General features: G+C 38.9%; 1 protein-coding gene across 2 annotated transcripts in view; it reads left to right on the plus strand.

Moving 5' to 3' along the window:
• The first annotated feature begins 10,654 nt into the window (after positions 1–10,654).
• Positions 10,655–23,013, plus strand: part of LOC126303359 (uncharacterized) — a 36,302-nt gene continuing 23,943 nt past the window's right edge. Inside the window, exon 1 of one of the 2 annotated variants that reach the window (XM_049991786.1) lies at positions 10,655–10,911. The gene's annotated coding sequence lies outside the window, so the exon portion shown is untranslated. The remainder of the gene's footprint in view (positions 10,912–23,013) is intronic. The other variant, XM_049991788.1, reaches the window with a different exon arrangement.

The following is a 23,013-nucleotide window of genomic DNA, read 5'->3' on the forward strand; positions in this document are numbered from 1 at the left end:
GGTGGCTGAAAATCCCTTTTGAGGGACTCCCAAGCAATAGTTTCATACGAATTTACCTTAGTTTATCACTATCGGCGAAACGCGTTGTAGTTAAAACTCGAAAGATGTCAGCAGATGTAAGTAATTTTTCAGTCCTGCAGATAAGTTTATTTTAGTCATATAGGACTGTTATTATGAACGGTATGTGGTGCACTCAGATAACTTCATAATGCAACGTTAAACCACATTATTTTCCACTAACTATTCTGTGTTACGTCTCGAAGCATGGTAAAGCAAAGAGGTTCTTTTTACTCTCTGTTTTATTATGTGGCCTCACATTTTTCAGGCATTCTTGCTTTCGACACTGGTGTCTGTGGCCTAATAACACTTTAACTTGCAGCACTACACGTTTTATAACGTAAAACTCGATTGTGTATCGCTCGACTTTTGTGCAGCTGCATTCTTCTGTGTAAAAATGTGTCTATGTATTTTGCCTGTGTAGCATTACCAGCTTTTCCTGAATGCTGCTTTCCTTTTGTCTCAAAAACGTTGTTTTGACCTATGCTTTCACGTAAGTGCGCTATTTTGATTTTTTTCTTTGTATTTATTTAAATATTTGAGTGGGATGAAGCGGCAGTGTGAAAGTTAACGATACAGAATCGTGAGGTGGGGAGGTGTGAGGGGTTGAGGGGGTGCAGGGTGTTAAAGACAAGTTGGTGAACAGCAATTTTTGGAAATTTGTGGTAAGGTCTTATGAGACCAAACTGCTGAGGTCATCGGTCCCTAAGCTTAGACACTACTTAATCTAACTTACGCTAAGGACAACAGACATACTCATGGCCGAGGGAGGACCCGAACCTCCGACGGGAGGAGCCACGCGATCGTGCCAAGGCTGCCTAGACCACGCGGCTACCCGGTACGGCTTGGCGAACAGTGAATGCTGACGTAGGGTAGAGGGAAATAGGGTGGTTGTGACTCGTTATGGTGATAGGAGTTCTGGCGCCAGATACTAAGCTGTGTCAGAATATTCAGGTATAATCTTTATTATAAATCCAATCAAATCGGATCAAATCCAAATCAAGAGGCGAGTCACCACTTAAAATTTATTATCGATTAGCACCGTTGCAAATAACCCAAATGTGCAACCGTTAAAGGGAAAATACAGAGCAGCGTGCCGTATAGAAATTTAAAAATTCGATACATTTTAACTTTCACAATACTTAGTTGAAAATGCCAGATTTATAATACATGCCGCAGAAATCTCCGATCTATGGCGCTATTTACATTTTTTTCAAAACAACATACATTTTAAAACAGTTGCATATGATTTTTAATCGACATTGGCGCTTGCACAGAATCAACCATAAACAGTGATCACCAGATGTTTAAGGGAACCAAAACACTGAAAAACAAAACATAAACAATAAAACCAGCTATCAGTTATCACAGATGCCCTTAAAGAAAACAGCTGCCGCTCTGTCGGCAACGTTGTTTAGCAAGGACCCCACGTCTACGACCCGGCAATGAATAGAAAATAATGAATACAAATTAATAGGACCTTCGTACCCCAGTTTCCCTGCCACACAACTGGTTCCTAGCATGGCTACAAAGCAGCACGCTTGAGATCCAGTTCATACAAGCCCAAATTAAGCGGACAGCGACCCTGGGCAATACGCCGACGGTAAATCTTGTTGCTGAGTACAGCTTCTCGCCAGTCCGAGGCCCGTGGCGACCTGGAATCCGACACAAGCTGATGTTCGCTTGCAGGCGATCTGTACCTGTGGACAGGCTGGACAGGGAAGACCGCTCACGGACCACCGTGCCAGGCCCGCAGCGCTTCCAGCAGCTGCGGCGGGCATGTACACGTCTCCGACGGTCCGCAACCTTTGCGGTGGTATCCGAACCGAGTCTGTGACGTGATGGAACTGAACCGTGACAGTTGTAGACTAGCAGGTGGGTGACAGCTGTAGGTAGAATGGAGGTAAGTAGAAAACGCACAGAGAGATAGCGAGAATGGCCAATGGACAATTTTTCATCCATATTCGAGTGTTGTGGTGAATGATTTTGTTAGTGTTTGGTTACCAATATTTGGTTGGCCTTTAGTCACCCGTTTATTACGCACTAGTGATACGTACAAGTGGTAGTTTTCTTGGAACTTAGGATATGTCTGTTTGTATTGTTTTTCATTATGTTAGTATCCTTTTTTATGTTTGCCTTGTAATATTCCTGTTTAAGGAGGTTCATTCCTTACAACATTATTTAATATGGGCGTAATTTCTTGGTCTTACTAAAGTAAATGTAGTGAAAGTCTACCGACAGAGCTGAAATGGAAATTAAGACAAAGTGAGCTTAAAGGTAAACACAATTAAAAAATATTGTGAGAACCCACCACAGCTCTGCAATCGAGATGGCACCGAAGATAAGCGATAAAGCAGCATTAATCTCAAAACATGGCAGCATTCGTGCAGAACACAGTAAGCGAGTACAGACCTGCTGTAACATTCAACCACATCAAGGGCACGTCACGTTTTGACTGCTGTGACAAAAAAAAAGATAAGGCGTCTCATCCTGAATTTGTTGCAAATGATTGCTGGGACAGTCAAAGCAGTGAAATGACCCTTTACCGGTACTATCTTGGTGAAACTAGTGAAGAATTCTACACTTCTGTCCATCGTATTAACAGGACGCTCAGGTATTACCCAGTATTAGTTGAATAACACAATATTTTTAACTTCTTAAGGATGTAATGTAGTGTAGGGAAATATTGCAGATAGATTCTGAAGTTTCCAGAGGATATAGCTGAGCACATTCCGCTTAGCCGGTGATAAAACGGCCTAAATATCCAACGTACTTCATTCTACTACTAATCATTTGTTCCAATAACAGAGTAGTTTTTGAAATCAATCTTATGCAAACAAAATTAGTTTATTTTTATATTTACGCAGACATGTTTCAACACCAATGTGTCATATTATGTGGGTAAAGTTTTTATTTCTGTAAAGTACAGTATGAAATTTGTAATAATACAAATTGTAAGAAATACAATATTTGCAATTTGCTTCGTTTTGTTTAGACATTCACCTTAAAATTACATCGCTAACTGAACTGTATTATTATAAATCAATTTTAGTGTTTGCTTCCTTCGTTTCTTTGACAGCATTTGCTCTGCAAACTAGCCATGAAGAAAATTATTGCGTAATTGTGGAGAGCTGTTTTGAGGGTAGTGGTTATGTACGTTTCTGTACCTACATTTTCCGTCCTGTTACGTGTCCCTGGTTGGTGTCTCAGTCAGCTGCTATTTAGTGCATTGCTTTCACTCAGTTTTTCTTAAATTTTCGTTCATCACCTCACCTCACATGCACTTACACAAAATATGACGAAATGTGATCTGAGCAGACACTTCTGACAGCACACTCAGTGAGAGGTGTCATGTTATTGTCGTTGCTCAGTTGTTCATCGTTGGTCTTGTGTTTGTTATGGCGCTAATTTTGAATGTGTGTGTGTGTGTGTGTATGAGAGGGAAAGAGATGGAAAGGGAGGTGGGGAGAGAACGAAGAAATCTTTTTTTTTATTTTTTTTTGTGGGAGTCACCTTTGTATAGTTCACTGAGTGTTCCAACCAGTGTTTTGTTGCACAGTGTTGTATTTTCATTCAGGACTCTCGCTCCCTGCATTACTGCTTTTTGTATGTGGTAGTTCTCCTCTATTGTGAGTATTTGATAGAGACTGTTGCTTTTTCTGAGGATCTCAAGACCAGTCTCAGTGTTTTTTGAGTGGTGGTTTACTTGTATTAGTGGAGTGTGTACTATCACTTCTTAGGGCTCTGAGGTTTTGGAGCACCTTGTTTTGAAATTTCTTCATGTTTGGCCTCTGTAGACCGAGTGGCATGAACTACAGTTTAACTGATATATTCCAGCTTTGGAGAATTTGTCTGCAGAGATGTTTTTATCTCTTAGATTCTTCTGTAGTGTGTTATTTGTGCGGAATGTTATTTGTAGCCCTTGTTTCTTCAGTATGTTTCCCACCCTGTGTACGTTTTTGTAGCTGTATGTTAGTATGTGCCGTGCTGTACTCTTTGTAGGGTGTTCCTGGTATCCTGTGTTTGTCTGGAGCTTGTGTTATTGGTTCTCTGTTGTGGCTGGTGATTTGTTGATGGTTTCTTCTCTTTTAATTTGTTTATCATTTGTCTGTTGTAAACATTATGTCTGACTATTTATTTTATTTTATTTAATTCCTGTGTGTAGTTGAGTTTGCCCGGTAGAGTTCTGTTGAGCCTGTGTAACATGTGTCTGAAACTTGAGTGTGTTTGTGCTTGTTGCTTGTGGGTAGTTGGAGTTGATTTGAATGGTTGTACTTGTGGCTGTAGGTTTCCTGAAAATTCCAAAATTTTGTTTGTTGTTGATTCTATGTATGGTAATGTCTACGAAATTAACCTTCATATCCTCTTCTGTCTCAATGGTGAATTTTATTTTTGGGTGGACTGTATTTATGTCAATGTGTGTTTGTTTTATTTGGGTACCAGTTTCATCAGTCAAACAAATGATGCCATCTACTTATCGGTACCAGTATATAATTTTGTACTGTTTTGGATGTATGATTTCATTGAATATTTTGTTTTCATTGTGGTTTAGAAATATGTCTGCAAGTAGACCACTGATGGGTGAGCCCATTGGTAGGCCAATTTTTTGCAGATAGAACTCTTTCTTGAAAGTGAAGTAGTTCTGTACTGTTATGATCTTTCGAGTGGCTTCTATTTCATCTATGTGTTTACTTGTTATGTCCCCTTGATAATGCAGAAGTTTTTTTTAACAATGCTGATAGTTTCTTCTTCTGGGACATTTCTGTACATGGATGTGATGTCAAAAGATACTAGGGTTGCTGTTGATGGTATGTTTATATCTTTTATCTTTTATATCAGTTCACTGATACGTTTTAGGTTTCTGTTGTCTGTGAAAGTGTATAATTTCTGTAGTAATGTATGTAAGTGTCTAGCTAGGTGGTAAATTGCTGCATTTTTGAAATAGATTACTGGTCTAATTGGACAGTTATTTTTATATATTGTTGGTAAACTATTGAGGCTGGGTGCTTTGGAATTCTTTAATGTCATGTATTTGGCTTGAGTTTCTGTGATGGTGACTCTGAGGGTTTTGAAGAGTTTTTGAAAGTTTCTTTGGTACCTCATGGGAGGTTCATTGATTAACTTGATGATGTTGTTCTGTTCTATAAATTATTCTGTTTTCTTGATGTACTCTGGCTGATTCATCAGTACAAGTGTATTCCCTTTGTCTGCTTGGTGATGATTGTTTTGTGTTTTTGGAGTCTTTTGTTTAGTTTTATAGATATATTTTGCTCTGTTTTGTTTGGTTTTGCTTTTGAGATGATGTGGGTCATGTTCTCCTTCATTGGTGTTTTATATCTTGTGCTACAAGTTCCCATGTGAAGTTGGCATTGAAATTTTACTTCTCCAACTTTTCTTCTTGCTTTATTATGTATTCTGGTTCTGTGATCAGGTTTTCTATGATTTTGTGTAACAGGTTTGTGTTTATGTTGTGTTTAGGCCCCTTTTCAAGTAACTCTCTTTCTTGTTTTGTTAATTCTCTGTCAGTTAAATTGCTGTTCTAATACGGTGTGTGCACATGTTAATACACCAATTAGATTAACTCTGCTTTGTTTTCTCTGCTTTGCTCCTCAGATTCATAAGCAAAATTGCAATATGCTGATCCCAAACTGTATATATGATATGCAGTAGTTGTTTTCTCATTTGCAGGAGTTGAAGGAGTTATATGTAACATGTTACATGTAACAGAACTTAGTGCTACACTCACACATAAGACTTGTTAAGTTTTTCCCCTAATGTGAATAGGGATTTTTATTACAATTAAAATGCAATTTCTCGTTTCTCTTCATACTTCTTGTCAACAAAGATCTACAAAGATTGTCATGGCAGGGACATCGACCTTGTGATCGTTGGTTCTGGTTCGGGGATTGGGCAGTGTAAAGATAAAAAATCCTCTGAGATTGAAGCGCTTAGTTAGGGGGAGCACCATGGGTAGGGGAGTGGGCACAACTCGGCGAGTGAGCGGGAGCAGGCAGCAGTCTGTCAGCAGCGGCCGTGCCGGGCGCAGCCTCGGATGCCGCCGGGTTCTGCAGGCTCTCAGTAAAGACCATTGAAGGCTTGGCAACGCTCATAATTCAGACGAAATTAGGTCAGTTGATACAGCAGCAATATTCATGCACCGGCAGCCGTGGCACAAATACTATGGCGTGTGAGTGTAGCGTGGAATAACACGAGGACGACAGTATCGGTGCTAGCGCCAGCACGCGACTAGGTACATCTCATCTTCATCAGATTAAAGCGAAGTATTTGGTTCCAAGCCTATGGACCACTGAAACTGTGTCAATCAGTTCATTACGGTTCAAACTGGAAATATTTTATTTAGCTCAAATCAGTACGCCTTCATTAGGTTCCTCACTATGTCTTCATAATTTACCGATTTGCGTCGCTAAATTAACTAAAGATTTACATTTCTGTTCGAAATTTGTTAACAGTTTGTGTTATTACTACACTCCTGGAAATTGAAATAAGAACACCGTGAATTCATAGTCCCAGGAAGGGGAAACTTTATTGACACATTCCTGGGATCAGATACATCACATGATCACACTGACAGAACCACAGGCACATAGAAACAGGCAACAGAGCATGCACAATGTCGGCACTAGTACAGTGTATATCCACCTTTCGCAGCAATGCAGGCTGCTATTCTCCCATGGAGACGATCGTAGGGGAAGTGGCGGTGCGGTCCCGTACGGCACTGCGTAGGATCCTACGGTCTTGGCGTGCATCCGTGCGTCGCTGCGGTCCGGTCCCAGGTCGACGGGCACGTGCACCTTCCGCCGACCACTGGCGACAACATCGATGTACTGTGGAGACCTCACGCCCCACGTGTTGAGCAATTCGGCGGTACGTCCACCCGGCCTCCCGCATGCCCACTATACGCCCTCGCTCAAAGTCCGTCAACTGGACATACGGTTCACGTCCACGCTTCGCGGCATGCTACCAGTGTTAAAGACTGCGATGGAGCTCCGTATGCCACGGCAAACTGGCTGACACTGACGGCAGCGGTGCACAAATGCTGCGCAGCTAGCGCCATTCGACGGCCAACACCGCGGTTCCTGGTGTGTCCGCTGTGCCGTGCGTGTGATCATTGCTTGTACAGCCCTCTCGCAGTGTCCGGAGCAAGTATGGTGGGTCTGACACACCGGTGTCAATGTGTTCTTTCTTCCATTTCCAGGAGTGTATTTCCAAAGCTTCATTTCATTTTTAAAAATTTTTTTAATGATTTATTTATTGTTGTGTTGCGAAATATTTAACGTTCGTATTGTAAGGTGTGTGCTCTTTTCAGTTTGGTTTATCTTCTACGTAGTAAACTTAACTTGTCCTGATGTAAAGAAACTATGGTTCGTAACAGACTCAGTAATGACCCACGTGACTGGCAATCTGATTTGGTATGAGAAAAAAGTTGAAAGAACAGCATTCGCTTAAGTTGGATCGCGTAACGGGAAATATCAGGCATAGCTTTAGAAACGGAACATCACTCAACAAGAATGTCACTAGCAAGATTCTGGCAATATCAGGAGTGTAGTAGAGAGTAGCTTATAGCTGATTATTGTGGAGTGAGGGTGAAGACCTCATACTGTACTCATAATAGCCAAATATGAAACACTCGACATCCACTGGCAATATGACTTCGAGTTGGCTAAATGCTGTTATAGTTTGAAGGATTTGAACGTGCATCGTTTGCCAAGAGGTGTTAGAAACCTCGAATAATAATCTATTAGAGGTAGTTTGTCAAACATGAACAAACACCGTTTTGCAGGATCATGCATAACAACCCTCCAAACAGCGTCCACCGATAGGACCTACCTTTTTAGCTAAAAACGCATGCATCAGAACAAGGTTATGTATTGTTAGAAACACGGGATGCTATTTATGAAATAAAGTACTCGGTGAAATTCATCAAATGCAACGACTAGCTGACACAAACGTGGCGCCTCGTTAACAAGCGATCGCAAAATGGCGGCAGACAAAGGTTATGCCAAAGTCCACTTAAATACCCAGTAAATGATCAGGAAGTTTGAAATGAGAAACAGAATATGAATTTAAATTGGTTCGAAACCGAATCAACGTAGCATATCATTCCTTGTCTTCAAAAACACATTCAAACACATGACTGCTTGTCACCACGAAGACAAGTCAAACACAAGACGGATATATTAGCACCAGGTGAACTTAAATTCCGTAAACGACGCGAGGAAAAATCATTGAATAAACTGAAGGAGAGAGTGACTGAGCTGACTGCAGAATGTGTCTGATTGCTGTTGTGGTCTTCATTCTAAAGACTGGTTTGATGCAACTCTCCATGTTAATCTATCCTATGCAAGCCGCTTCACCTCCTAACCTTCACCTCTGGACCTGCTTGCTACATTCAGCTCTTGGTCTCCCTCTATCGTTTTTACCTTTCACGCTAGCCTGCAGTACTAAATTGGTGATCCCTTGATGACTCAGAATGTATCCTACCAACCGATCCCCTTTCTAGACAAGTTTTGTCAAAAATTCCTCTTCTCCCCAATTGTATTCAGTACCTTCTCATTAGTTACATAATCTATCCATCTAATCTTCAGCATTCTTCTGTAGCACCACATTTCAAACTCTTCTGTTCTCTTCTTGTCTAAACTGTTTCACTTCCATACATGGCTACACTCCATACAAATACTTTCAGACTTTTAGAAAATACTTCCTGACACATAATTCTATACTCGATGTTAAGAAATTTCTATTATTCAGAAACGCTTTTCTTGCAATTGCAAGTCTACATTTTATATCCACCATATTTCGACAGTCCTCAGTTATTTTGCTTCCCAACTATCAGAACTCATTTACTATTTTAAGTGTCTAATTTCCTAATCTAATTCCCTCAGCATCAACTGATTTAATTCTGTTACATCACATTATTCTCGTTTTGCTTTTGTTGATGTTCATCTTATATCCTCTTTTCAGGACACTGTCTTCCAAATCCTTGGCTGTCTCTGACAGAATTACAACGTCATCGGCAAACATAAAAGTTTTTATTTCTTCTCCCTCGACTTAAATTCCTACTCCATTTTTTTTTCCTTTACTGCTTGCTCAGTATACAGATTGAATAACGTCGGGGATAGGCTGCAACCCTGCCTCACTCCCTTCTCAACCATTGATTCGATTTGGTGTTCCTTGATTCTTATAATTGCTATTTGTTTCCATACAAATTGTAAATAGCCTTTCGCTCAATGTATTTCACTCCTGCCACCTTTAGAATCTGAAAGGGAGTATTCCAGTCAACATTATCAAAACCTTTCTCTAAGTCTACAAATGCTGTAAATGTAGCTTTGGCTTTCGTAAACCTGTCTTCTGTGAGATGTCGCAGGGTCAATATTTCTGGAATCCAAATTCATTTCCCCAACGTCGGCCAATCATAATAGGGATTACATTTATTTCGACCATACAATTCGTGCAATTTTTACAATTCTAGTACATGTTACGGAACAGGTATTGCGTCTTGTTATGTGTATTTTCATAACTACTAAGAACATATCACTACTCCTCTAAATACATCAGGCGACCATTGTGGAAAATCTACGTTATTAATCTCCAAGTACAAATTAATTCCAGAACCCAGCTAGCCAGTACTGATATACAGATTGCCCCCCCCCCCCCTACCTAATTTCCTAATTTACTCTAAAATGTTTTAAGACGTAAGTAGTATAAATTCTTTCAACGTATTGTAAGAAATATTGCAGAAGTACTACAATCTCGAACCATTCCGACAACTATTCACGGACTAACTGATCGTTAGGAAAAAATATCTAATGTTTCGATAGTGATTCATTTAATTTATAAACAGCAATTTAACTTTGACAGTCTTTTACTCAGTTTGGGACAACAACGATTTGTACCACTTGTACTCTCAGTCCTTCAATTGTTATGAAAAATAAATGAACGTCGAAGCTATATAGGAACAACAATGTCTGAAAACATTTTGGCATCATTCTGATCTATGATTTCAGAGTATATGGATCTCTACCATGCAGAGCGGTCTGTTTTCAGCTGAACACCCTTGACAGGTCTTAATTGTAATATGAAAATAATAGAAACTCTTCAAGAAATAAAAAGGGGATCATTGCTGGAAACTGGACCTTTGCGATTGCTTTTACGGTTTGTGAAGACGGCGTCATTTTCGCTGTTCCCGTACAAGAGAAGACTATTACATACGCTTCTTATCGCTGCGGAGTCGCATAATAATGCGAAAGGACACAAAACACCGGCATGAGTCGTTCCTTTATGTTTTAATTCGTGTAATACACTTCACCACTTGCCGAGGATTGTACCGATTTTTGTCTGTATGTTTTTACCGTGAACACAAAGCGAGGAGAAAGGTGGGGAACAGACAATAACTACAACAAACAGCGTAATCAATAAATCAGTAGAAGGTACACCTCTTATCACTGTGACAACTACGTCTCGCAACAAACGCCTGAGAATAGGAGCGCTAATACGTTTACAACTGCCATCATAAATCTGGGGCGGGCCGGGCGTGTACTGCGCTACGTAACTCACGGGCAGTTGCCGGGAGGTGGCGACCAGTTTTGAGTTAGGTCGTGTCGAGCACCAAGAGTAAATTCACTCCGAGCATTACCTCTGGTTTACGTGGTTCTTTTGCGCCCACGAGGACGGAGTGATGTAATCGGTTCATCAGCTTTCACGACGTGTTTGTCATTAGCAGTGGTACAGTGTATCAGGATCACCAGAATCCTACAGCATCAACAGGTACTGGAGATACGGAGTGCGGAGTAGTGTTACTCAGCCTTACCTTCACACCTTTGTCTTGATATACAGGTAACAGCTGACACGGGCTCGTGTCTGAGGTCGAATCATTGCTTCAGATACGACCATATAAATGTACTGTATCAAAAAGATTTTCAGAATTACTTAGTGATATCGTGCAATGGGAAAATTACGACTTCGAAACCTAGTACGTACTGAAGGATTTACTTTTGCATTGTTTCGTTAAACATTTCACGTCATGCGTCATACTTCATATGGCCTCACGAAAAAGGTTTTCGAGACTAGCTTTTGTTGTATTTAAGATGATTTCTCTGTCGACGACATTTTATGATATAAAAAAAGGTACGCAAATGGTTCCTTAAAATAGAATGTGTTATAGGGCTACTGAATTTATTACAGTCTATGTCTATCGTTACCTGAATGAATCGTAGCAGCATATCAGATTAGATTAGATTAGATTAATACTAGTTCCATGGATAATGAATACGATATTTCGTAATGATGTGGAACGAGTGAAATTTTCCAATACATGACATAATTAAGTTAATTTAACAACATAATTAAGTTAATTTAACAACATAATTAAGTTAATATAACAACTTTTTCTTTTTTTTCTTAACTTATATCTAAAAATTCCTCTATGGAGTAGAAGGAGTTGTTATTCAGAAATTCTTTTAATTTCTTCTTAAATACTTGTTGGTTACCTGTCAGACTTTTGATACTATTTGGTAAGTGACCAAAGACTTTAGTGGCACTGTAATTCACCCCTTTCTGTGCCAAAGTTAGATTTTATCTTGAATAGTGAAGATCATCCTTTCTCCTAGTACTGTAGTTATGCACACTGCTATTACTTTTGAATTGGGTTTGGTTGTTAATAACAAATTTCATAAGAGAGTATATATACTGAGAAGCTGCTGTGAATATCCTTAAATCCTTAAATAAATGTCTGCAGGATGATCTTGGGTGGTCTCCAGCTATTATTCTGATTACACACTTTTGTGCAATAAATACTTTATTCCTCAGCGATGAATTACCCCAAAATATGATGCCATATGCAAGCAATGAGTGAAAGTAGGCGCAGTAAGCTAATTTACTAAGATATTTATCACCAAAATTTGCAATGACCCTTATTGCATAAGTAGCTGAACTCAAACGTTTCAGCAGATCATCAATGTGTCTCTTCCAATTTAATCTTTCATCAATGGACACACCCAAAATTTTTGAATATTTTACCTTAGCTATATGCATCTGATTAAGGTCTATATTTATTAATGGCGTCATACCATTTACTGTGCAGAACTGTATGTACTGTGTATTATCAAAATTCAGTGAGACTTCGTTTACAAGGAACCACTTAGTAATTTTCTGAAAAACATTATTGACAATTTCATCAATGAATTCTTGTTTGTCAGATGTGATTACTATACTTGTATCGTCAGCAAAGAGAACTAACTTTGCCTCTTCATGAATATAGAATGGCAAGTCATTAATATATATTAAGAACAACAAAGGACCCAAGACTGACCCTTGTGGAACCCCATTCTTGATAGTTCCCCAGTTTGAGGAATGTGCTGATCTTCGTATATTATGAGAACTGCTTATTTCAACTTTCTGCTCTCTTCCAGTTAGGTACGAATTAAACCATTTGTGCACAGTCCCACTCATGACACAATACTTGAGCTTGTCTAGCAGAATTTTATGATTTACACAATCAAAAGCCTTTGAGAGATCACAAAAAATCCCAATGGGTGATGTTCGGTTATTCAGATCACTGATTTTCTGTTGAAAAACATTCTGTAAACGAAACTGACATTTTGGTAGTACTTCATTTTTACAGATATGTGAAGCTACTCTTGAATACATTACTTTCTCAAAAATTTGGGATAAAGCTGTTAGAAGGGAGATTGGATGGTAATTGTTTACATCAGATCTATTGCCTTTTTTATGCAAAGGTATAACAACAGTATATTTCAGTCTATAAGGGAAAATGCCCTGTTGCAGAGAGCTATTACACAGGTGGCTGAGAATCTTACTTATCCGTTGAGAACAAGCTTCTAGTATTTTGCTGGAAATGCCATCAATTCCATGTGAGTTTTTGATTTAAGCAAGTTTATTACTTTCCTAATTTCAGAGGGAGAAGTGGATGAGATTTCAATTGTATCAAATTGTATAGGTATGGCCTCTTCCATTAACAGCCTAGCATCTTCTAATGAACACCTGTATCCTACTATATCTACAACATTTAGAAAATTATTATTAAAAATATTTTCAACATCTGACTTTTTGTTCATAAAGTTTTCATTCAATTTGATGGTAATACTGTCTTCCTGTGCTCTTGGTTGACCTATTTCTCTTTTTATAATATTCCAAATAGTTTTAATTTTATTATCAGAGTTGCAGATTTCAGACATGATACACATACTTCTGAATTTTTAATAACTTTTCTTAATATAGCACAGTAGTTTCTATAATGTTTGATAGTTTCTGGGTACTACTCTTTCTTTCTGTCAGATACATTTCCCTTTTCCGGTTACAAGATTTTTTATACCCTTAGTAAGCCGTGGTTTGTTACATGGTTTCCTACGAGTATATTTAACTACTTTCTTGGGGAAGCAGTTTTCAAAGGCATTTACAAGTGTCATGAAATAAATTATATTTTAAATTGGCATCAGGTTCACGGTACACCTCATCCCAGTCTAACTGCTGTAGGCTTTCCTTGAAATTTGCAACTGTTAAGTCATTGACTGAACATACTACTTTGGAGGACTGTTTAGTACTGTTGAATGGAGCTATGTCATATATTGTAGCTAGCTGTGCAACATGATCAGAAAGACCATTCTCAACAGGCTGAGCATTTATCTGGTTCAACTTATCTTGGTCTATAAAGAAGTTATCTATCAGTGAGCTTCTATCCTTTACCACCCCAGTAGGAAAATCAATAATGGGTGTCAAATTGAAAGAAATGAGTAATACTTCAAGGTCATTTTTTCTATTTCCTCTTTCAGATAATCTACATTGAAGTCCCCACAAATAATAATTTGCTTCCCCCTGTCTGACAGATAGCACAACAAGGAGTCCAATTTTTCAGAAATAGATGAAAATTTCCCAATGGGGACCTATATACAGTTACAATGATATATGTGCCTTTATTTAATTTAAGCTCACAGGCACATGCTTCTAGATGTTTCTCTACACAACACTTTTTTGTTTCTATAGTTTTTGCACAATGATAACTTTTGACATATATGGCAACTCCTCCTTTCGCCATATTTTCTCTAATTACATGTGCAGAGAGCTTATATCCACTTACATTTACCTTATCCATATTAGTTACAATGTGATGCTCAGACAGGCATAGTATATCTATTTCATCCTCAGCTTCTAAATCTTCTAAACAAACCAGAAGCTCATCTATTTTATTCTTTAAACTCCCAATATTTTGATTAAATATACTTACATTATTTTTAATTATACTTTTATGAGAACCTTTTCTTATTCTAACATTTGCAATACTCTCCTGTCTGAATTTCTCATTATGCTTAGGGCTAGTTCCTATACCAGTGGTCACATGGTGTTCAGAGAGACAGATTATGTCAACTGACTGAGATACAACTTGGTGGAGATAAAATTTCTGGTGATTGCTGAAAATTTATAATTGACAGTTGTGATTGGTGATCCAAAGTGCTAGAATTGTGCTGTTTAATTTCTTTCCTAAACTGAAGATTTCTTTCAATGCTGACCTCTCGTAGAACTTGACATCTTTCTGTCTGTCCTATCCTAAAAAAAGGTGCTGCTCAAACGGGGGGGGGGGGGGGGGGGGGTGCCTCCTCCCCTTAAATTTCCTGCTATTACCCCAGCCAGTTTACCCTTCCCTTTCCTGTTGAGATATAGGCCGTGCCTGATATAGTCCCTCCTACTGAGAGAATCAACAGGAACCACACCAATATGAGCCCCCGCACCCGACCCAAGCAGCCATTCCAACTCCAAATTAACTCTCCCAACAGAAGAGTTCAAATGAGGCCGGTCATGGCGTCTCAGGAGAGATACAAATTGAACATTGGTGTGTCTCGATGCCGACGCAATCTTTACCAGGTCACAATGTATACTGTACCCAGGATCTCTGTCGATACTGTTCCCTGGCCCTCCCACAATAACCACGGTGTCTTCCCTGGTAAATCCTTTACAGAGTGAACCTAAATTCTCTGTCACCTTATCCAGACTAGCATTGGTTTGAAAACAATTTGTGACCTGGTATTCTGGTCCTAATTCCTCCTGCAGAATTTGGCCTACACCTCTGGCATGAGAACTGCCTAACAACAAACCTTTCTTCCTTGTCCATGACTTTCCTGCATTTTTTTTCAATTTCCCATTGAAAGTTTGTTGTGTCCTGTCTACACCTACCTCTGCTTGAGGCTCATCAGTTTCTAACTGAAGCAACAGGTCAAACTTATTTTTGACATTCACCACAAAACTGTCAGACTTAGTTCTAGGACTATTCCTCCTGTTACCTGTTTCCACTTCCCACCTCTCTTTGCCCTTCTCCCTCCTTAACCTGTCCAGATCTTCCCTAGCCTGATCTAGCTCAGCCTGAAGGGCAGCAATTTTCCCCACCTGTTCCACTATCTTCCTATCTCTACTGCAAATGCTACATAACCACTGATGAGCCTGATCCACTTTCCCGACACCCACGCCACTGCAGTCACCCCAGTGAAAAAAACTACTGCATCCATCACACCAAACCCCGGAACTAACAATTCTACGGCAAGTCAGGCAATTCTCACTCATGGCAAAAATAATACTTTAGCTAGAATAAATCAATTAAATTACCGAAAATCAAAAAAAGACGTTACAAGAATTAACCCTATTCACAAATTAAGTAAGCAAGTTTCTGACTTAAAATTCCGCTGTTTTTTTTTAAAAAATCTGTATTAAAACAATGAAATTATACGCTATTTACAGTAGTTTACTTAGTTGTTACCGAGAAACTAGTCAAATTACCGTAAACAAGAAACAAACACGTTTACAAAATTTAAGCCTAACGTGACTTCGCGAAGTTACGACCTTTCGTGTTTTCTGAAAAAAATACGCAAAGAAAAGTGAAACCTTTAACGGGAAGACTAAACGATACACTAATGCACGTATTTAATTTGTTGATGGTGTGAAACTAAATTATATTCCTGTCTAGATCACTTAACTTTCTGGAAATAGTTTCTGGCGTCACTTACTCGGCGGCCATCTTGGAAGCAAACGTACGAACATGCACATTTCATATTTTAAGTTTTAAGCGAACGGTGGTCAATGATTAATCTGCAGTGTGTGGGTCTGTCCCTGTCAATACTTGGTAGTAGGAAGCGTAGTGTAGCGTGTTGACTGCACTTTGTTATCATTAAGAACCTAAAAGTTTGACTGATATGAAGACATACACACAAGAGTTTAAAGGTTATTATCAAGCGTAGAAAAGCGCAAGCGATTCTATAACTGTAACCGTCGCACTTTTGATCAACCTTGAATTAAAAAAAAAATCTGTACCGTTAGCAACGCGCGTATCACAGAATGATCGGTAGAAATATTTTAAAATTTAATTAAACGGCGACGCCAAAAGGTTCTTGACTTTGAAAATGCATTTTAAAATTATCAGTTTACTTTCTTCGGTATCCGTTCCTCAATCGGTAGAAAAGGAGCCCTGCCTTATACGATCACTTCGTTGTCCGTCCGTCTATCTGTTAAGACTCCTTTTTCTCAGGAACAGGTACAGCTGTCAAGTTGAAATTTATTTCAAATACGGAATCTACGGTCCTTTGGAGACGAAACGAGTTTAAGTTTCAAATCAATGCGATAAAAAATATGTTAATTTACTTCACTTATTTTAGCTAAAAGACTCATCAAAACCTATAGGGTACGTCCCGTTGACCTAGAATCGTGAATGTTTTCACAGCAAAAGTAATAGAATAAACCGGGAAGAAAAAAAACTGGAAAACTGTTAATTTCTAATTATAACATATAAAACACATTGACTCTAACTACGCTGGTGTCAGTGTCAGGTATAAAAGATTTAAGTCAGAAGAGCGATATAACAGTTACGTTAGTTTGTAAATGTTTAATGGTCGAGTTTTGTAAACACGAAACCGGACAATTGCGATTAAGACTCACGCTCTGACGGTTCCGTACAAACTTAATTATGTATATAGACAGTTAATCTACTGTATAAATTTGATTAGTGAGATTGAGAGTATCAAAATGTGGCATAAATTGCCGCGTCTTTTGACTTAATTGACTTACAGTGCCAAGGAACCCTATACTTTAGTATTCGACACAAATTTCAGCTTGATACTTGTACCCGTTATAAGAAAAAGTGGTGTTAACAAAATGGACACACAGATAGACAGTCAACAAGGAAAGCGTTTCTGAAGAAGAGAAGGTTGTTAACATTGAGTATAGATTTAAGAGTCAGGAAGTCTTTTCTGCAAGTATTTGTATGGAGTGTGGCCATGTATGGAAGCGAAGCGTGGGCGATTAATAGTCTACACAAGAAGAAAATAGAAGCTTTCGAAATGTGGTGCTACAGTAGAATGCTGAATACCAGCCGGGTAAATCATGTAACTAATGAAGAAGTACTGAATAGAATTGGGGAGAAGAGGAGTTTGTGGCACAACTTGAGTAGAAGAAGTGATCGGTTGGTGGCACACTTTCTGAGGCATCAAGGGAGCATCAATTTAGTATTGGAGGGAAGCTTCGGAGGGTAAAAAGTTGTTACTCAGAGATGAAGAAGTTTGTACAGGATAGAGTAGCATGGATAGCTGCATCAAACCAGTCTCTGGACTGAAGACTACAACAACAACGATGGGACATCATCGGATGACAACTCTAGCTTCATCCACAAACGGTATTAACTGTCCGTATATTAATCGACCTAGTTCAACAGGCATGACACTGTATCCAAGAAACTGACATCCGGAACATGTCAGAAAAACGCATGGACGTTTGGATGCTTGCATTCAATTTTCCGGAGGTTATACCGGTATAAATGTTTCACAACTGAAATGGCTTATCTCGTATTTACGCCAACCTGTGATCTTGCAATGTTAATCATTTAAATATGTGGTCTAGACAAATGTATTACCGAAATTTCACTTCTCTGCATCAACAATTTTTTTGGTGCTGCGATTCTTTTCAGTCAGTGTATTCTTTCCACATTTCAGCTTTCTTGATATTCATACAGTTGCATTATTTTCCTAAAAGTTTGCTTTAATGTTTCTCTGGCTGATATCTGTCTTTATCCTACTGATGCACACTTGTACAGCCTTGCATTTATCTTCTAGTCATTCCTGCTTAGCCATTTTTGAGTTTCTGTCAGTCTTATCTTTAACATCTGAAAGTTACAACAACCGCCATGTCATTCAGTTTATCACAATCTCATCTCCTTCATTTCCTACCTTTCTGACGTTTCTTCAGTTTCAGTCTGTAGTTCGTAACCAATAAATTGTGAACGGAGGTCACGTTTGTCCCTAGAAATGCCTTGCAATTTAAAAGCTGCTTTCGATGTATTTCTACATAATCAGTCTGAAACCTTTCACCGTCTCGAGATCTCTTCAGCGCATACAACCACCTGATATGATACTGAAACCAAGTATTAGCAACGATTAAGTTGCGCTCTATGCTAAATTCTACCCGGCGGGTTCAGTGTCTTTCCCCAGGCAAAGTTCTTCTACTATTTTTCCTTCTCTTCATTTTCCTACTGCCGAATTCCAGTCCCTCATCACAGTTAAATTTCTGTCTCCGTAAACTATCTGAATAACCTCTTTTACTTTATCATACATTCTTTCAATGTTTTTGTCATCTGTGGAGCCAGTAAACATATAAACTTGTACTGTTATGGTGGGTGTTGGCTTCGTGTCTGTCTTAGCTACGATAATGCGTTCACTTTGTTGTTCGTAGTAGCTATGTTATCTACGATAATGCGTTCACTATGCTGCTCGTAGTAGTTTACCCGCATGCCTGTTTTGTTATTAATTATTAGCCCTATACCTACATTACCCCTACTTGTAATCCTGTACTCACCCGTCCAGAAGCCCTGTTCTTCTTGTCGCCGCACTTCACTAAATTCCACTATATTTACCATCAATACGTCCATTCCGCTTTTTAAATTTTCTTATCTACCTGGCCCACTAAGGAATCTAATATTCCACGCTTTGATCTTCAGACTGTCAGTTCACCTTTTTCTGATAATGACTTCTCGCTGAGCAGTGCCCGATCGGAGATCCGAAGTGGGGAAATATTTTATCTCCGGAATACTTTACCCAACACGACGGCATCATCATATAACCTTAAAGTAGAGATTCTTGCCCTCCGAAAAAGAGGACTGTAGTTGGCCCTTGCTTTCAGCCATTCGCGGTACCAGAACAGTTGGCTAATATTACAATGCCTGATCAATGAGTCGTTCACACTGTTTAAGTGTAATCACCAGTTGTTTGCTGCTGATGACAAGTATTTAAGAAAGGTGTGCAGGTTCTAAGCGGCTATATTACGTAAGATTCCGCCGAAAATTTGATTTCTAGTTATGAATCAATGCAAGACTGCATGATTTTTGAAATGATTAGTTCCTTTTACACAGTTTTCAGAACTGGCGGTTGTTGTTGGGTATCATTACTGGCAACAGACTTACTTGGCGAGGATATACAAGTAGTTCTATAATGTTTGATGGCCACCGGATTGGAAACAGTTATTTTGGAAATTAGTGAAAGGCTCGTTTTGTACACACAATAAATATTATTGTTGTTATTTCTGAAAATGTAATACACTGTATCGATGAACATCTTCTGCATGAGTATCTTTTGGAAAAGAATGTTAGACTAATGAGACTTTTACAGAATACTTTTGTTATTTTAAAGAGTTAAGGGTTTGTTAGTATTGCTCTTGAGATATTCGAAATAAATTAACGTAAAATGCACAAATTTCGTAAATACTTGCCATCATCAGCACACAACTGATGATTACACTTAATGCCTAGGTCAATGAAGAGGAATGTTTTATGCACTTTTCTGCAAAATTCATTCAGGAGTTCAGTTGTTAAATAAACAAGAAAGAAGAGGTACCCAATGACAGTTAGTTTTGATTATGTTTATTACTGCACATGGTAATGATCATGAGAAGCTGTGGTTATCTCTGACCGGTGAGAGGTAAAACCGCAGCAAGCAGAAGGGCGATGCTTCTGAGAAATATGACTGCTAATACTCATAAATATTACCCGTGACGTCTTTTACTGGAAAGCACAGGTAACTGTAACACTAGAATTGCACCTTAAGTCTGATTCAAATACACCCAAAGGTCAAACTACGATTCTACTGCATTACTGATAGAAGATGACAGTTATGATTAGGCACTAATGAGGTCGATTTCAGATGAGACTATACAGCGTGGTAAGAGACTGCCTGGAAAGCTTGTAAGGGTGTTGCAGGGAATGTTGTGCTGTGAAATAATTATTAAGAAAAGAACTGATACCTTTCGACGTTTCCGAGTAATTTAGCACTGAAGTTAGTCATTCAGACCGATCTGTGCACAGATTCTAGCAGCTTGCCAGAGACATCGTCGCCCAACGTATTTTTCGTTTGTTTCCTCATACTGAACAAACGTTGCTTTTGCTCACTTAGCTTAAATTTGTCATTTCCGAGAAAGGCACAATTCGACTGGTAATGAGCTTTTAACAAGTGATAACTCACGGAACCACAGACGTGTGTGCATTACCGCGTTTAAGGATGTCCAAGTGCTTGACTTTTCGAGAGCTACGATCTGCCTGGCTACCTTCAACTGGAAAACGGCGCAAAGTAACGAGTCCCTGAGACTGTGACTGACCACGTTCTACATGCATATGAACAGAGTAGTAATTTTATTATCATGGCAGGCATTCACATAGTTTGAGGGTGCAAAAATTAAAATTATAGTGTAGTCAAAGCTAACCGTAGGAGACATGGAGAATGCAACAATGCTTTCTTAGCATATTCGTAGGCTAGAGACATATTATAATTCCCTGCGATCGACTGTGAATGATCTGACAAGTGCGATTTTGTATACTATGGAGGTCCGTTAAACGCGCTTGTCTAATTTAGCGTCTTGTCGTGGGCGAGAACGGCATAGTTTAGTAGCAGTAGTCTCATAGAGCAGAGCATGTAGATGTGCAATTAGTGGGTTTTTTATGTTGTCTAGCCTGCTATATGGTTACAGATGGTGGTTTCTGTAGATTATGTAGTTTATCTGATCGCACCGCACTAATGACTGACTTTGCTTAGCTAATTGTTTTAGATAGTTAACATATTGGGCTCAGTATTAGTAAATACGCTGACCAGACCGCGTACAGGTAAAGTTAATAGGTTTAGAATTCTATATAGTTCGTTAATTAATTGTACCGTTACGGATTTTTTGACAGGCATTCCAATGCATAAGCACTCGCAGTAAGATTCAGTGCAAGGTAAAAATTCTTAAGAAGAGAGAAGGCGCACAAGGGAATCCATATTTAGCTAATGTGACAAAGGAAGGATCATCAAACGCAAAAAAATTAAGGGCTTTAGTAAGGACGCTATGCGTGGCATATTCATTTAAGTTTAGTGGGTTTGTGACGATGTAGGGACGTTCGCATACGATAGGAAGAATTGGGTCACTAGTTCAAATCATTTACCAAATCATATTCAGTTAAGTTAAACCAAAAGTCTAAAATTTGAATATCTACAAATTAAGTGTTTATTGGTGAGAGTTAATGTTCAAACAATAAACTTAAAATACAGATTAGGAGTTTTTAATTTTCCGTTAAAATGATTTGATTCGTGTTGTAATGCCTAAAAAGTTTTATCTACATTGTCTCTACGCGCCACGCTTTTCCATTGGGCCACTGCGCTGTAGATTATAAATCACTTAAGAGTTTATCTGAGGCTCAACAACATGTAGATGATCGTCATATAACGACATGTATACGTGTCCTCCACAAGCCCACACAATGATAACAATGTGTTTGTGATCGGCGACATCTGCTCTGCTGTTATCCACTGCCTACACTCAGGTCGCACAACTACGTTCAATAAAGAAATAGTAGGGTCCCAGTAGAAGAGGAAATCTTCTGTCCTTGAAAGCTAGAAGAAGCGGCTACATTCAATTCCTGGTCACTAAACCGAGCACTAATATCGTGAATTTAATTCCAGATTTCTATCCAGTAACCTTATTCTTAATTTTTTAATTTCACTTTTTTATTTTGTTATGAATTACCGGTAAATGTTTGTCATCTGCTGGAAGGAATCAATGAAGCTGATCGTATTTGATTCTCAAGAGCAACACTCTAGGTAACTTCCTTTACTTCTTCGTGTGTTGGAAACATTATGAACTCTGCACTGAAGTATATAAACACTCTTTACAATAATTATTAAAGGCTTGCGATAGTTTCTCGTCTCAAAACATCTCACATGCTACATGCTATTTCCCCTAATTAACTGTCAGAAAAGCAATTTGGAATTTCCACGTAGTATCCAGGGATCACCAATGTGTATCTGACTTGCTTCGAGTTCCTGACTGTGCCTTTAATGGCTATTCATCATCTTGTATGTGAGCCGGATGCAGTAGCAAGTACTATGTGAAATCATGAAACAGATACCTAACTATGTTTATATTCAGCCGAAGACAATTCTCTCTCAATTATGATTGACACACCTCAGTTCTGAACTATTAGACAATCCTCATCGGCTCAATAACTACCATGCGTTCAGCCCTTTGACGGCGTTTATCTTATGTGATCCACATGTGTTCTATTGCTACGAAAGTTATACAGATAGTAACGTCGGTTTTCATGTAGCTTGGGGTTGGGGGAAGAATTGCCGCTACACTAACGGAGTGGGTCAGTATACTTACAAGAGTATGGTAAAATCTGAGATGTCGAAACCCACCCTGAAATTTTTTATGCAGGAAGTATACGACGAAAGAAATACAATGTCAAAATTTTAACTGCTAAGAACGCAGTGCAAGTATTTTTAAAAGCTGTTGAAGTTACTCGATTTCGTCGCACGAAAACAACTGATTACAGCGGTTTGTACAGCCCTTCCAGCCTCGGGCGCGATCGGCCGTGACAAGACAGCGTTTTGCTAGAATCGACAGTGACACTAGCGAATTTGGAGCTCC

The sequence above is a fragment of the Schistocerca gregaria genome, chromosome 1 (assembly GCF_023897955.1).
Source record: "Schistocerca gregaria isolate iqSchGreg1 chromosome 1, iqSchGreg1.2, whole genome shotgun sequence".
NCBI lineage: Eukaryota > Metazoa > Arthropoda > Insecta > Orthoptera > Acrididae > Schistocerca > Schistocerca gregaria.